The sequence below is a fragment of the Schistocerca cancellata genome, chromosome 7 (assembly GCF_023864275.1).
Source record: "Schistocerca cancellata isolate TAMUIC-IGC-003103 chromosome 7, iqSchCanc2.1, whole genome shotgun sequence".
Taxonomy (NCBI): Eukaryota; Metazoa; Arthropoda; class Insecta; order Orthoptera; family Acrididae; genus Schistocerca; species Schistocerca cancellata.
The window spans coordinates 517,578,237-517,592,153 of record NC_064632.1 but is presented as its reverse complement, the minus strand read 5'-3'; positions in this window follow the sequence as shown (position 1 = coordinate 517,592,153).

Genomic DNA, 13,917 nt, shown 5'->3' with positions numbered 1-13,917 from the left:
ACCATGTTTTATGCGTTATATTAAATATGATATACTTCCCAGCATGCAGCAAGCAATGGCCTGTGGAGAAAGTGTTTCGATGCAGGCTGTTATCAAAATGGTTCAAATGGCTCTGAGCACTATGGGACTTAACTTCTGAGGTCATCAGTCCCCTAGAACTTAGAACTACTTAAACCTAACTAACGGAAGGACATAACACACATCCATGCCCGAGGCAGGATTCGAACCTGTGACCGTAGCGGTCTCACGGTTTCAGACTGTAGCGCCTAGAACCGCTCGGCCACCTCGTCCGGCAAGCTGTTATCCATAGGAGTATTGTAACAGCAGTAGGATGTGGAACTTTGCAGCGGTTTTAGAGGTTACCCTTTCTTTCTGTTATTTTGGCCTTACATACCCAGTGACATGCGGCTTGAGGCTTCTGTATTTCTAATGAAATTGTATTGTTGTTTCACCATGAATATCATAAGCACTCGGAAAAGTCCTTTGAATATGATACAAATCCAAGGAATCCAGTGTATGGATGTTCTAACAACCCTCAGGTCACCCGATGTGTACCAGGCAAGCGGTCACAAATATTGTGCACATGTTTCCAGAATGAAACCGCCATACAGCTAATTAAACAGTGCAACTTTACCTCACATTTAGACTGATATACAGGTAATGTATCTACAGAGGGAGATTTTCACTTTGTAACGGAGTGTGTGCTGATGTGAAACTTCCTGGCCTAATAAAACTGTATACCGGACCGAGACTCGAACTCGAGATCTTTGCCTTTTGCAGGCAAGTGCTCTACCATCTGAGCTACACAAGCACGACTCACGCACCGTCCTCACAGCTTCACTTCTGACAGTATCTCGTCTCCCACCTTCCAGACTTCACAGAAGCTCTCCTGCTAACCTTGCATAACTAGCACTTCTGGAAGAAAGGATGTTGCGGAGACATGACTTTGCCACAGCCTGGGGGATGTTTCCAGAATGAGATTTTCACTCGGTAGCAGAGTGTGCGCATATGTGAAACTTCCTGGCAGATTAAAACTGTGTGCCGGATCGAGACTCAAACCCGAGGCCTTTGCAAGAGAGCTTCTGTGAAGATTGGAAGGTAGGCGACAAGTTACTGGAAGAATTAAGCTGTCAAGACGGGGCGTGAGTCATGCTTAGGTGGCTCAGATGGTAGAGCACTTACCCGCGAAATGTAAAGTTCTGTATGGCCGAGCGGTTAAAGGCGCTACAGTCTGGAAGCGCACGACCGCTACGGTCGCAGGTTCGAATCCTGCCTGGGGCATGGATGTGTGTGATGTCCTTAGGTTAGTTCGGTTTAAGTAGCTCTAAGTTCTAGGGGACTTATGACCACAGCAGTTGAGTCCCATAATGCTCAGAGCCATTTGAACCATTTGTAAAGGTCTCTTTCCGGTGTCTCGGCTTTTATCCGTGCGTCATTGTCAAACGGGACCATAGTACATGCATTTCTAAAAGTCCGCACACAACTCAACAATGCAGTACCGGCTTGACGTATATTTGGTTAGAACGTAGTCAACAATAGTTGTCACACATCTGGATTACACTGAGCATGTGAACTAAGAAAACGTTTCTAATGAATGCAGTTAAATACAGCACTTTGGAAATAAATATCAGAAGGAGATAAATGAATCTGAAAATCACGCCGATGTTCTCTAGGCCGTTTTAAATGGACCAAACGCCGTTTTGGAGAAAAACGGAATAATATGTTGAAAAATGTATCTTCGTCAGATATGGAAATACTTCAGCTTGAAAATAAACAAAACGCACAGCAAGGATAATCCTAGATTATAAATTTTATATCGGGGACATAAACATGAATTAACAGCTAGATACAAATGTAGAGGATTTTATATAGGATTGTGATGGAAAAAATGTGTCGTCACCATGCTATCGATGAAACGATGAGGCGATGGCATCATGATAGCAAGCCGATTACCTGTTTGCTGCTTGGAGGTTAAGTGGGGAGAGGTAACAGATTGGAGGGAAAAGTAACAAGAGATGCATGGGGCTTACAGCTGTTATGGGGCACTGTACCCGTATTCTGAAGAGAAGCTGTTAGTAGATGTTTCGAAAAAGAAGGAAGAAAAACCTCGGACTCTGACGATCGTTACTGAGGTGACAAAAGCCATGGGATAGCCATATTCACGTATACAGATGGCAGTAGTGTCGCGTACATAAGGTATAAAAGGGAGGTGCAGCGGCGGAGTTGTTATTTGTACTCGGGGGACTCATATGAAAAGATTTCTGAAGTGATTATGGCCGCAGACTGTGACAGCGGTATGGTAGTTGGAGCTAGACGCATTAGACGTTTCATTTCAGAAATCGTCGGGGAATTCAGTGCTCTGAAATCCACGGTTCCAATAGTAGGACGAGAATACCAAGTTTCAGGCATTTCCTCTCACTACGGACAACGCAGTGGCGAAAGGCTTCTTACGTTAGCGATCGAGATCAGGGACGTTTGAATAAAGTTTTAAGTGCTAACAGACAAACAACACTGAGTGAAATAACCGCAGAAATCACTGTGAGACGTAAGGCGAACGTATCTCTTAGGGCAGTGCGATGAAATCTGGCGTGACTGGGCTACGGCAGCAGACGACCGATACGAGTGGCTTTGCTAACAGCAGGACGTTGCCTGCAGGGCTTCTCCCGCGCTCATGACAATATCAGTTGGACCCTAGACAACTGGGAAACCGTGGTCTGGTCAGATCAGTCCTAATTTCAGTTGGTAAGAGCTGATCATAGTGCTCGAAGGTGGCGCAGACGCAAAGATGCCATGGACCCAGGCACAGTTCAAGCTGGTAGTCACTCCATAACGGTGTCAACTGTGTTTACGTGAAAGGGACCGTGTTCTTTGGTCCAACTGAACCAGTCTCTGACTGTTAATGGTCATGTTCGGCTACTTGGAGATCGTTTGCCGCCGATCATGGACTTCATGGTCCCAAACAAGGACAGAATATTTGTGGTTAAAAATGCGCCATGTCATCTGGCCACAATTGTTCACGATCAGTTCGACGAATGTTCTCGACAGTTCGAGCGAATGATGTGGCCACCCAGATCTCCCAACACGAATCCTGTCGACCATTTATTGGATATAATCGATAGATCTTCTTGCATAGAATCCTGCACCAGCAACACCTTCACAATTATTGGCAGCTATAGAGGCAGCCTGGCTCAATATTTCTTGGTGCTCCCAACGACTTGTTGACTTCATGCCACGTCGATTTGCTGAACCATACAGGGCAAAAGAGGTCAGACAACATATTATGCGGGGATGATCTGACTTTTGTCACCTCAGTGTATGTGCGTGTTATCTATTTATGACAGAGGTCCGACAACATATTATGCGGGGATGATGTGACTTTTGTCACCTCAGTGTATGTGCGAGTTATCTATTTATGACAAAATGTTTTATTTATATTTCGTGTTTGTCATTAATTTCTCGGCATAAAAATATAAATACCAGTGTCTCCATCAACTACGTGGGAAACGATTTGAAGACGTGTGGAAGTCTGCCACAATGAAGAAAGCACTTTACCCTAGATGGATGTGCACTTCTGAGGATTCTACAGAGTACCATACGTGCAGGCACAGATTACCATTTGCAGGCTACACTTTGACACAGCGACGACCAAGAATTCAACAGGCGAGCACAGCCCTAGCACACCGCCTGGCATGCATGCTGCCTGGCTGCATACGTCCACCACCACTACACAACACAACACAAACAAATTTAATGTTCAGTATCATTTAATTATTTTTGGCACGCTGAAGACGTAGTACAATTTTTATCTGGTACGAACAGTGTGCTTAAAGGCAGACAGACCATATGACAGATTATATGAATACGTGGTGCCTGTTCTTTCGGACGTCTCAGAGAGCGTATATGGAGGAAATTTATAGGGACTGTGGATAGGTGGCACTCGAAGGGAGTGTAGGAGGCCGAGATGTGTGCTGAGATAGTCTGTGCAGTTGCACTAACGCAGTGTGCCGGAGGGCGCAGTGGTTACCGTCCCTGCAGGGTAAGCAGGAGATTCCGAGTTCGAATCCGGGTACAGCAGGCATTTTCACTTGTAGCCGCTGATTCTGCATGATCTTCCAATACAGCTGACAGCAGTGATCCCTTCCTTTTTTCGTCCTTTCTTTCCCTTCTCCACCTTCAGTTTATATACGATATCACAGATTTTCGCACTGAGGTTGCAATGTAATGGTGACTGATTTAGTTACATACTTCAAAGTTCTCTTCACGCACTTACGTTGATGGGAATACCGTATCACTTTCTCAGCCTCTTTATGCAGACGTGAAAGCTCTTCCAAAGTCACACAGCGTTAGACTTTTAAGACAATTACTACACAAAAGAATATGTCTTTTAAATGGAAATTACATTCATGATCAGTCTTCTACATTTACGCATGGAAAGGGTCACTTTCAACTTAAACAGCAAACGGTCTCAAAAGGAATTAACATTTTCAGTGTCCTCGGAAAGATAACGAAACAACGCTTGTAATTATTTCAAGGCCACAATGAGTTCTTCAAAACTATCGTTTTGTTTGATCCCAGTGAGCTTAGAGGAATGGACTGGTTTTTTGGCTGGGGCTTTTCCCTTCCGCAACGCGATTTTCTTTTTGAATGCATCTCTGTCAAAACAGAAACAAATTGTTCTCCAGATTTCATTGTCTTAGTGTGGGCAGTATGCAGTCAATTCCACTGAAAATGTAAGGTCTGCAATCCATTGCGGATGTTTAATTTTCGTTCCTGCCTTTCCTTTTCCTACAGAAGTTCAACACTGGAGCATTTTAAATGGAAATGTCGTTCCTGGAAAGCTTCTTGATTTAGCTAACGTAATTTGTAGCAATATAGAAAGTCTCCATACTTTTCGTTCACTTCCTCTAAAAGCCTCGCCCACTCTAGCTAAATGAAATGTCGCACTGTACCAAATAGTTCAGAGAACTGAGCAAAGTCCAGTTAAACCAAACCTTTGCCCAGATGCGTGCTGCACATTGTGCATGTATGCAGTTTTGCGCATACTGGCTGACCCTGTGTGCGCAGATAATCTTACAAAAGAACAATGAATAATAACTACGTTTCCCAGTAGTATATTAATATCTTGGCCTCTTGTTATTCTTCAATTCGTTATGTAATTTGGTAGTCCCGTCGTACTAGGATGCCTGAGTTATTTCGACTTAGATGGGCACATATTTCTTCTTATATAAACAAACAGATCATGTGCACTTGCTTAATTTGATGACCGTTATGTAAACAAACTACACATGTAGTATTTATTTAGAACTTACTTAATGGGCTAGAAACGACACTATATATACCATGATTCAAAGCTAAGATGACCGGCAAGTCAATTTTATCGAGTTGTCCTAGCCTAATTTTCATGACAACTTCAAAAAAATGGTTCAAACGGCTATGAGCACTATGGGACTTAACATCTGAGGTCATCAGTCTGCTAGAACATAGAACTACTTAAACCTAACTATCCTAAGGACATTACACACATCCATGCCCGAGGCAGGATTCGAATCTGCGACAGTAGAGGTCGCGCGGTTCCAGACTGTAGCGCCTAGAGCCGCTCGGTCACCCCGGCCGGCCAACTTCATATCCTAAAATATTATTCTCCCCGTTCTCACTAATGTAATGTGCTCCTATTCGTCCATCACCCACACCACCACCCGCCTTATGGTACCCACCATCATAGAACGGGATTTGGGACTTGCGCCTTGCAGTTCGCTCAAGTAACAGCAGAAAATTGTGGTAATATTTGCAAATTTCTAGCCAATAGCCTTGCCACAGTGATAACACTGGCTCCCGTCAGATCACTGAAGTTATGCCCATTCGGGCATAGCTAGCAGTCTGATGGCTGGCCATCCGGGTCTGGCGAGAGCTGTTGGCAGCTGGGGTGCACTGAAACCTTGTGAGACCTGTTGGGGAGTTACTTGATTGAGATGTAGCGGCTCGAATCAGAAATACAGTCAACAGTGGAATGCGCGGTATGAGGACCATATGCCCCTCGATATCTGCGTCCTGTTACGCCTATTAGCTACAGATGACACAGCGCTCGGTTGGTACCGTTGGCTGTTTCGGAGTGTAGTTTCATTTGCAAATTTCCTGCAGACTATTACAGCCATTCGTAATTACGGTTTAAGGTATTCGTATCCCCGCCATTTTATAGCTTCAGTGCTTCTTTTTTCGCATTTTTGATCAAAGTGTCCCCCATTCGTATTTTCAGCGAAGTGTAATGGTATACACTGTTTTTGGAGCTTCTTCGCTGAATGTGTCTCACTTTTGAGTAACGCACATATTTACGGGTCTTAACGTGTTTACCCAATAGCACCACCACATATTCCCAGCAGCCACATCAGCGTATGACGATACTTACACTTTTTGGAGCTTTCATTACAATTTTGACGATTTATTTCACCAGTATTACACAAACACCAACATTTCAAGATACACAAACAGGAATACAGTGTGCATTTTCAGCTTTTCGCGGCGTTATTAATAGTCTGTAATATTTCGGGCATGCAGCCGCGCAAATAATATTTCTTCCAGTGATATTTCGGCCGCGAATCGTCCGGCCTTATTCAGAGTGAGTCGCAAGACCTGGAAGTCTTGTGACATACTCAGAGGATGGCCGGACGATACGCGGCCGAAATATCAGCGGAAGAAATATTATTTGCGCGGCTGCATGCCCGAAATGTAATGGAATAGGAATGCAGAGAAATGAAGTGTTTCTACCCAACACCACCATGGATGCCTTGGAACCACACAAATGTATGACGCTGTCTACTGTTTTGGTGCTGTTTTACAGTATTCCTCCCATTTTATTGAAGATAGATCAGAACTTCGCTAAAGAACTTTTGCACTTATACTTCTGCCGCTCGTGCTAGGAGCACTGGCAAGGATGGAAAATGGAGACTTGCGGAATTAAGCAGAATTATGAACTTTGTTTAAAAACAAACTAAATGATACGGCAACTCTCTCCAAACGTGTGTACAGCATCGTGCTGCATATCCAGCGGCTTCTGCGCGCCCCCACTGTGTGACCAACACTTCGTACACTTCTGCCTAGCACTGCCACTTCCCTGTGACGCAAACTCTCACATCTGCTGTGATTGTCTGAGGGTCAGGGAGAGGTGCAGTACTACTCTTAGGTTGTCTGAGTGAAGCAGTGATCCAGAGAGGTGGCGGTCCAAGACAAATTCAATATTGTTCAGGACTCCCGGTAGAAAATTATTTAAAATTTATGTTTATTGGAAATATTTATATTTATTGGAGCTAATTATTTCTTGGATATATCTTCATTTAAAAATACTTTATTTTCTTCAAATGTGTGTTAAGGTGTGTGGTTCATTCTAACATATTAACTGTCTTATAAAAATACCTTGTGGTGGCATGCACTTTTAGCTTTATGTAGTGAGTGTCAAATACAAAAGAACATTTTCTCTAGGTTCATAGACGTTTTGTCGTTGTTGTTGTTGTGGTCTTCAGTCATGAGACTTGTTTGATGCAGCTATCCTGAACAAGGTTCTTCATCTCCCAGTACCTACTGCAACCTACATCGTTCTGAATCTGTTTAGTGTATTCTTTTTGACGTAGTTACCCTTATCGACTTCACGTAGTCTAATGCCTTAAGGTTCCCATGTGTTAAAATTCGTTCTAATTAGGATTCAGGTCCTTCTAACCAGGTCCAGATTAATAGCCTGTTTCGTTGAAAAAGAACCAATCTGATACAGAGCAAACATGCACACGCACACACACATTCACACTGAGAGCACTGAGTGCTCCAGAAGTAAATTAAATAACTTCAGTCAACTACTCCCGTGCAAGATATTCGTGAGGTGCCCAACTGGGATACGCTCTGGCCTACTCCCAGGCTGCTGGGGTATTTGGCTGAGAAGAACAAAATTCTACAATAGCGGTTCAAAATGGTTCAAATGGCTCTGAGCACTATGGGACTTAACTTCTGTGGTCATCAGTCCCCTAGAACATAGAACTACTTAAACCTAACTAACATAAAGACATCACACACACCCATGCCCGAGGCAGGATTCGAACCTGCGACCATAGCGGTCGCGGGGCTCCAGACTGTAGCACCTAGAACCGCTCGCCCACCTCGGCCGGCTACAATAGCAGTGACAGCACCGATGAGACTCCAATGAAAGAAGCAAATAAGTATATAAATCATTAAATAAGAACGCATGGTAGCTCAAGCAGACACTACACGGCATAAAAATATACAAATATGCTTTAACATACACTAGCATCTCTGATTTTATAGTGGTAAATGTTGTCCCACATTTAAATTACATCCCATTCACTCTTTCCGTATTGAGAGGGTTACCTTCCCTGTACAGCAAAGCTGCACTACGAAATCCTGTCCTAAGTATACCCAGTTAGGATTCCCTGCCCCACTGCCAACTGCCCTGGTACTTGCTGTAAAATCCCTGTCTGTACAATGGGTCTGTACTCGAACAGCCAGCTCCACCTAGAAAATGAAAGTTACAAAGAAAGATTCATTACGTAAATCTAACAAGTGCTAAATATGAACAGTGGTCAGAGGGTCTGAAGTTTGCTCACACCGACAATGTATCAGTATCCAACTGAGGTGTCTGGTAAAGAAGTTGGTCCACATGCTTCACATTCCTTTGTACTTCGTCTGCTTTGCACTCGTGTGTGGAAGTGGCTCACTCTGGAGACAAGGCAGCAGTGAAGGCAGCACTGTGCGGTGGCCACAAGCTGCCAGCAGTGAGCAGTCGTGAGGGCGACTGGCATCGACAAATTTCAGCTGCCTTATCTGTCCTAGTGTCGGGTTGGGTGCTTATGTAGCCTCCTTGGCCGTCTGCCGCTTTAAGGTAGTGATACGTGCTCAAAAGTAAAGCTTCTCCTGGTAGAAGCCATCTTTCACAGACTAGGACATACTGTGTTTTCCATGAGAATCACACAGTAACGAAGAGGAATAGGTAGCAATATGCTGCACTCTGCACCTCTTCGTCCCTGGCAGGGGCTCTACCGTTCTCTCCAGCTGTTGCACCTCTACCTGCAGATTCCGGAAAAACTTTCCAGGACGCGGAATGGTTTTAAATTCGACATCTTCGTCCTTTGTTCACTCAGCCCACCATACCATGCTGGAAAATGGGATATGATCGCTGAAAATGTTCTCTTCACGGGTGTACCGATCACGCAGAGCTTATATTTAAAGTCACCTATTGCCAAGTTCAAAGTATTGAAACTCTGACATATGGATGTCGTATTGTAGAATAATGAGGCAAATACACTTACCACAATTTGTCACATGGAACTGCTTTCATATTTCAACCCCAGTATCTGGAGGCTGCTCACCCTGCTTTGTTTTGACTCACTTAGTTGCTCGTGTAGCACACTTTACATAGATGAAGTACAATTTTGTTCAGCAGAAATTGTACTGAGGTGCCATTTTCCATTCTTCAATAGCGGTGATATAATGGACTGGTAGGACTGTGTTGTGGGACGCCGTTTGGCGCCAATTAAGCAGTCTGTAATGATAAATGTTTTATTACAGCACCCCATAATAATTCAGTACAGGACGTGGCAGTTTGGCGGCAACATTCAACAGCGTCCTGTGTTCGTGAGGTAACCTACTTCCATCAGTGGCCACCCCAAATCCGGGCAGCCTGAGCTAGATGCGTCCACGTGAGTAGCAGCAATGATTGCATATATCGCACTGAATAAAACGCAGTAGCCCGGTGACGTAATGGCAGTGACTCATTGGCCATCAATTGATGGCCAGTGAGCCGGTTCCCAGGTCTGGTGCTGCCGGCTCCAGATTCCACGGTCTCAGCGTGGACTGCCCTAATGCAGAGTCGAAATGTGGTCCGTGGACAGTATTCCAGACGACAGCGAAGTTGCACAGCCCCATGGTGGTAACGTCGTGATACTAACATAAGAGACTTTAATGAGAATGGCGTCCATACTCTTTCAAGCTGCGCTTGTTTTTTCTCCTTTGGAATGCCTTGCGGCACGTATACTACACATTTCGGCGGCCGCCAGTGTGGAGACGCTTAGGGAATCTACCGCTTGCGTACTGCTGTATCAACTGTTTCCTCACCCTGCCAAGCTAGCTGGCCTTTCAACATAGCATACGCTGTGTTATACACTGAAGCAGCCAAAATACTGGTATACGCATGCGTATTCAAATACAGAGATATATAAACAGACAGTATATGGCTCAGCTGTAGGCAACGCCTTTATAAAACAACAAGTGTCTAGCGCATTTGTCAGATCGGTTACTGCTGCTATGACTGCAGATCTCTTCTCAACAGCACGCGGCAAAGACTTCCAGATATGCTGAATAATGACGATGTCTGGGGAATATGGTGGTCAGTGGAAGTGTTTAAACTCATAAGAGTGTCCCTGGAGCGACTTTGTATCATTTCTGGACGTGTGTGGTTCGTATTGTCTTGCTGGAATTACCCGAGTCCGTCGAAACGCACAATGGACGTGAATGGATGCAGGTGATCAGACAGGGTGCTTCTGTGTGTGTCACGGATCTAGACGTACATGGGGTCCCATATCACTGCAAATGCACATGCCCCAAAACATTACAGAGCCTTCACCAACTTCAAGGATCCCCTGCTGAGATGCAGGGTCTATGGATTCATGAGGTTGTCTCCATACCCGTACACGTCCGTCCGCTCTCACAAATTGAAACGAGACTCGTACGACCAGGCAACATGTTTGCAGTCATCAACAGTCTAATGTCGGTGTTGACGAGCCCAGGCAAGGCGTAAAGCTTTGTTTCATGCAGTCATCAAGGGTTCACGAGTGGGCCCTCGGCTCCGAAAGCCCACATCGATGATGTTTCGTTGAATGGTTCGCACGCGATAGTTGTTGAGGCCCAGCATTGAAATCTGCAGCAGTTTGCAGAAGGGTTGCAGTTCTGTCACGTTGAACGATTCTCTTCATTCGTCGTTGGTCCTGTTCTTGCAGACTCTTTTTCCGGCCGCAGCGATGTCGTAGATTTGATGTGTTACCGGATTTCTGATATTCACGGTACATTCATGAAATGGTCGTATGGGATAATCCCCACTACATCGCTACCTGCAGGATACGTGTTATCATTTCCATCCAGAAGTGCTTCAGACATTAGTGGTGTCCGTGCCACGTAGTGTTGGCGCAGTTCAGCGTGTTCGCAGGACCCTCCACGATATTAGGCAGATCTACCAGTTTCTTTGGCTCTTCTGCGTTTTTTGCAAAGCATAACATACACGTTTTTCTACAACTGGCGCCCTGCAGTTCACTTCTGACTTCTTGCATTAATGCCGGCCACTGTTGCCGAGCGGTTCTAGACGCTTCAGTCCGGAACCGCGCTGCTGCTAATGGTCGCAGGTTCGAATCCTTCCTCGGGCATGGGTGTGTGTGATGTTCTTAGGTTACTTGGGTTTAATTAGGTCTAAGTGTAGGGGACTGATTACCTCAGATGGTAAATCCCATAGTGCTTAGAGCCATTTGAACCATTTTTTTCATTCATTAATGATCAGATATGGTTGATACAGTACATTTCCCTCGTGTTTAACAAGACCTGGTCCCTTGGTTCATGTGTACCTAGATCACCTTATGCAAACTAGTGTGATAAGTTCCCTGACAGCAGGCCCAGTTGGCTCTCACCCACTATTTTGCTCGACATTACTCTTACCACTATGTTTTATTCTGATCTCCGAAAGTGCCTTTTTAGCTTAACTTAGCTGATACTTATAGTTCCCTCTGCTACCTCGTAGGCTCTGAGAATCCGGTACACTAGAATGTGAACAGTGGCAGGATCTAAACTTTGTCTCGTGTTCTACTTCTTGTGCACGCAAACAAATACTGCGTTTAGCAGAGTGTGTCGCTGCCGTACTTTGTATAACAATGGTTAACGCTGTTTTTTTCTGATGCTAGTTATCTCCGTACTGACCCACATGCTGTATTAACATCACCATGGAGATTCGCTGCTCCTTCTCGTCAATGTCTTTGTCCATGGACTGATTAAACTGAGGTACTACCGTAAGGCTACAAGCAGTCGGATTCGCGGGGGAACACTTCTATAGATTCCTCCGGTCAGTACAACCGGGGCTGAGGAAAGCTCAGATGTGTTATTGCCAAAGTTGTGGCAGGTAAACAGAAAGTAGGGCCCATTATTGTGCATGACGTCCCGTTCATAGTCAGTGCGTTAGAAGGGGAAAAATATGTTTCCCTACAACAGAGCAGACAGAAAGAATGATTCCCAGCACAGAGGACCTGCCAACCGACCATCGTGAGCTCTGCAGGTTCCTAGGATAAGCATTCACACGAAGAGGTGGTGGTTCAAATACAGATAAAGCTTTTAAAGACTTGGTCAGGGCGTATGGGCGCGTTCATTCTGGCTCTAAAGAGACAACACCTACATGCTATGCCGGCCGGAGTGGCCAAGCGGTGCTAGGCGCTACAGTCTGGAACCGCGCGACTGCTACGATCGCCGGTTCGATTCCTGCCTCGTGCATGGATGTGTGTGATGTCTTTAGGTTAGTTAGGTTTAAGTAGTTCTAAGTTCTAGCGGACTGATGACCTTATAAGTTAAGTCCCATAGTGCTCAGAGACATTTGAACCAACGCCACATGCTATGTCTTTACTAGATACCCCCCGCCGTGAAGTTCTTACAATTAAACTACAATGAGGGCACTTTGGTTGGACTGGAACTGGATAGACTTCTGACCGAAGAACATGCAGATATTACATGTCTCCAGCAGACATATATGCGTGGCCGGAGACTTTCAGGGCTTCCCAAACATCTCACAACAATTACCGGAACCTAAAATCTAAGGCTGCAATTGTAATAGCGAACTTAAATAACAAAGTCACAAAAATAACAAAACTATATTCTGAACACGTACCCACAGCTGAAATCACGGATGGATTAACACACCCACGTATACACAGTATTCATATGACAGATAGCCTTTTGCTGGCCACGTAAGAAATATGTTACACTTTCCTAGGGATAAAAGGTTACTCATACTTATTGACATCTTGCACGGTAACTCTATGGCAAGCAGACAGAACAGACAAAATGGGACAGATCATACCTGATGCATTAATTAAATGCAGCCTATTTATTCTAAACAAACTAGGGCAAACACCTACAGACTGCAACAATGCAGGAGGAACCAGCAATATTGACATCTCCCTAAAAAATGTGAAGTCCGTAACATATGTCAACAAATGGAAGTTAGCAGAAAATCCCATACATAGTAACCAAAACGCCATTCTCATCCACTCCAGCACATACACAAACACGAACACACATACTTCACTTCAACAAAAACGATTTCTTTTAAACAAAGCTGACTGGAAACAATTAAGGGAAGTGGTTGAAGAACTTTCCTTGCATACAGTCAGTGATTGCATAGACTATAAAGCTCACATTCTGACGGACCTGCTTCAAAAAACACAACACTTAGCTATCCCAAGGATCGCCCGTGCACCGAAACAGAAACTCCCACAAAAACTAAGGAAAATCGCTAGAGAGGAAAGGAAAACTACCAAAAAGAATAAACAGCACAAGAGACAGAGGTAAGATTGTGACTATGCAGTGATGCAAAGCAATAATGTAGAAACAAATTATACAAGACCGGACAAGATCACTGGAACAATTTTTTCTAAATTCAGAAACTAATCAATATATGATAGGAACCATTTAAAATTCTAACAGAAAAGGTAAAGATGCCGACAGTAATGATAACTCCTAGGCGCAGAGACAGCACTATTACAATGGGCTAGAGATGCTCAGCAGAGTACCTGCTGAAAATGCTTCTCTATGATGATGAAAAGGCGAATCACCAGGAACATCACTCAGCCTTACGAAGACAAATGGATGACATCTACACAAATGTCCCCGTTA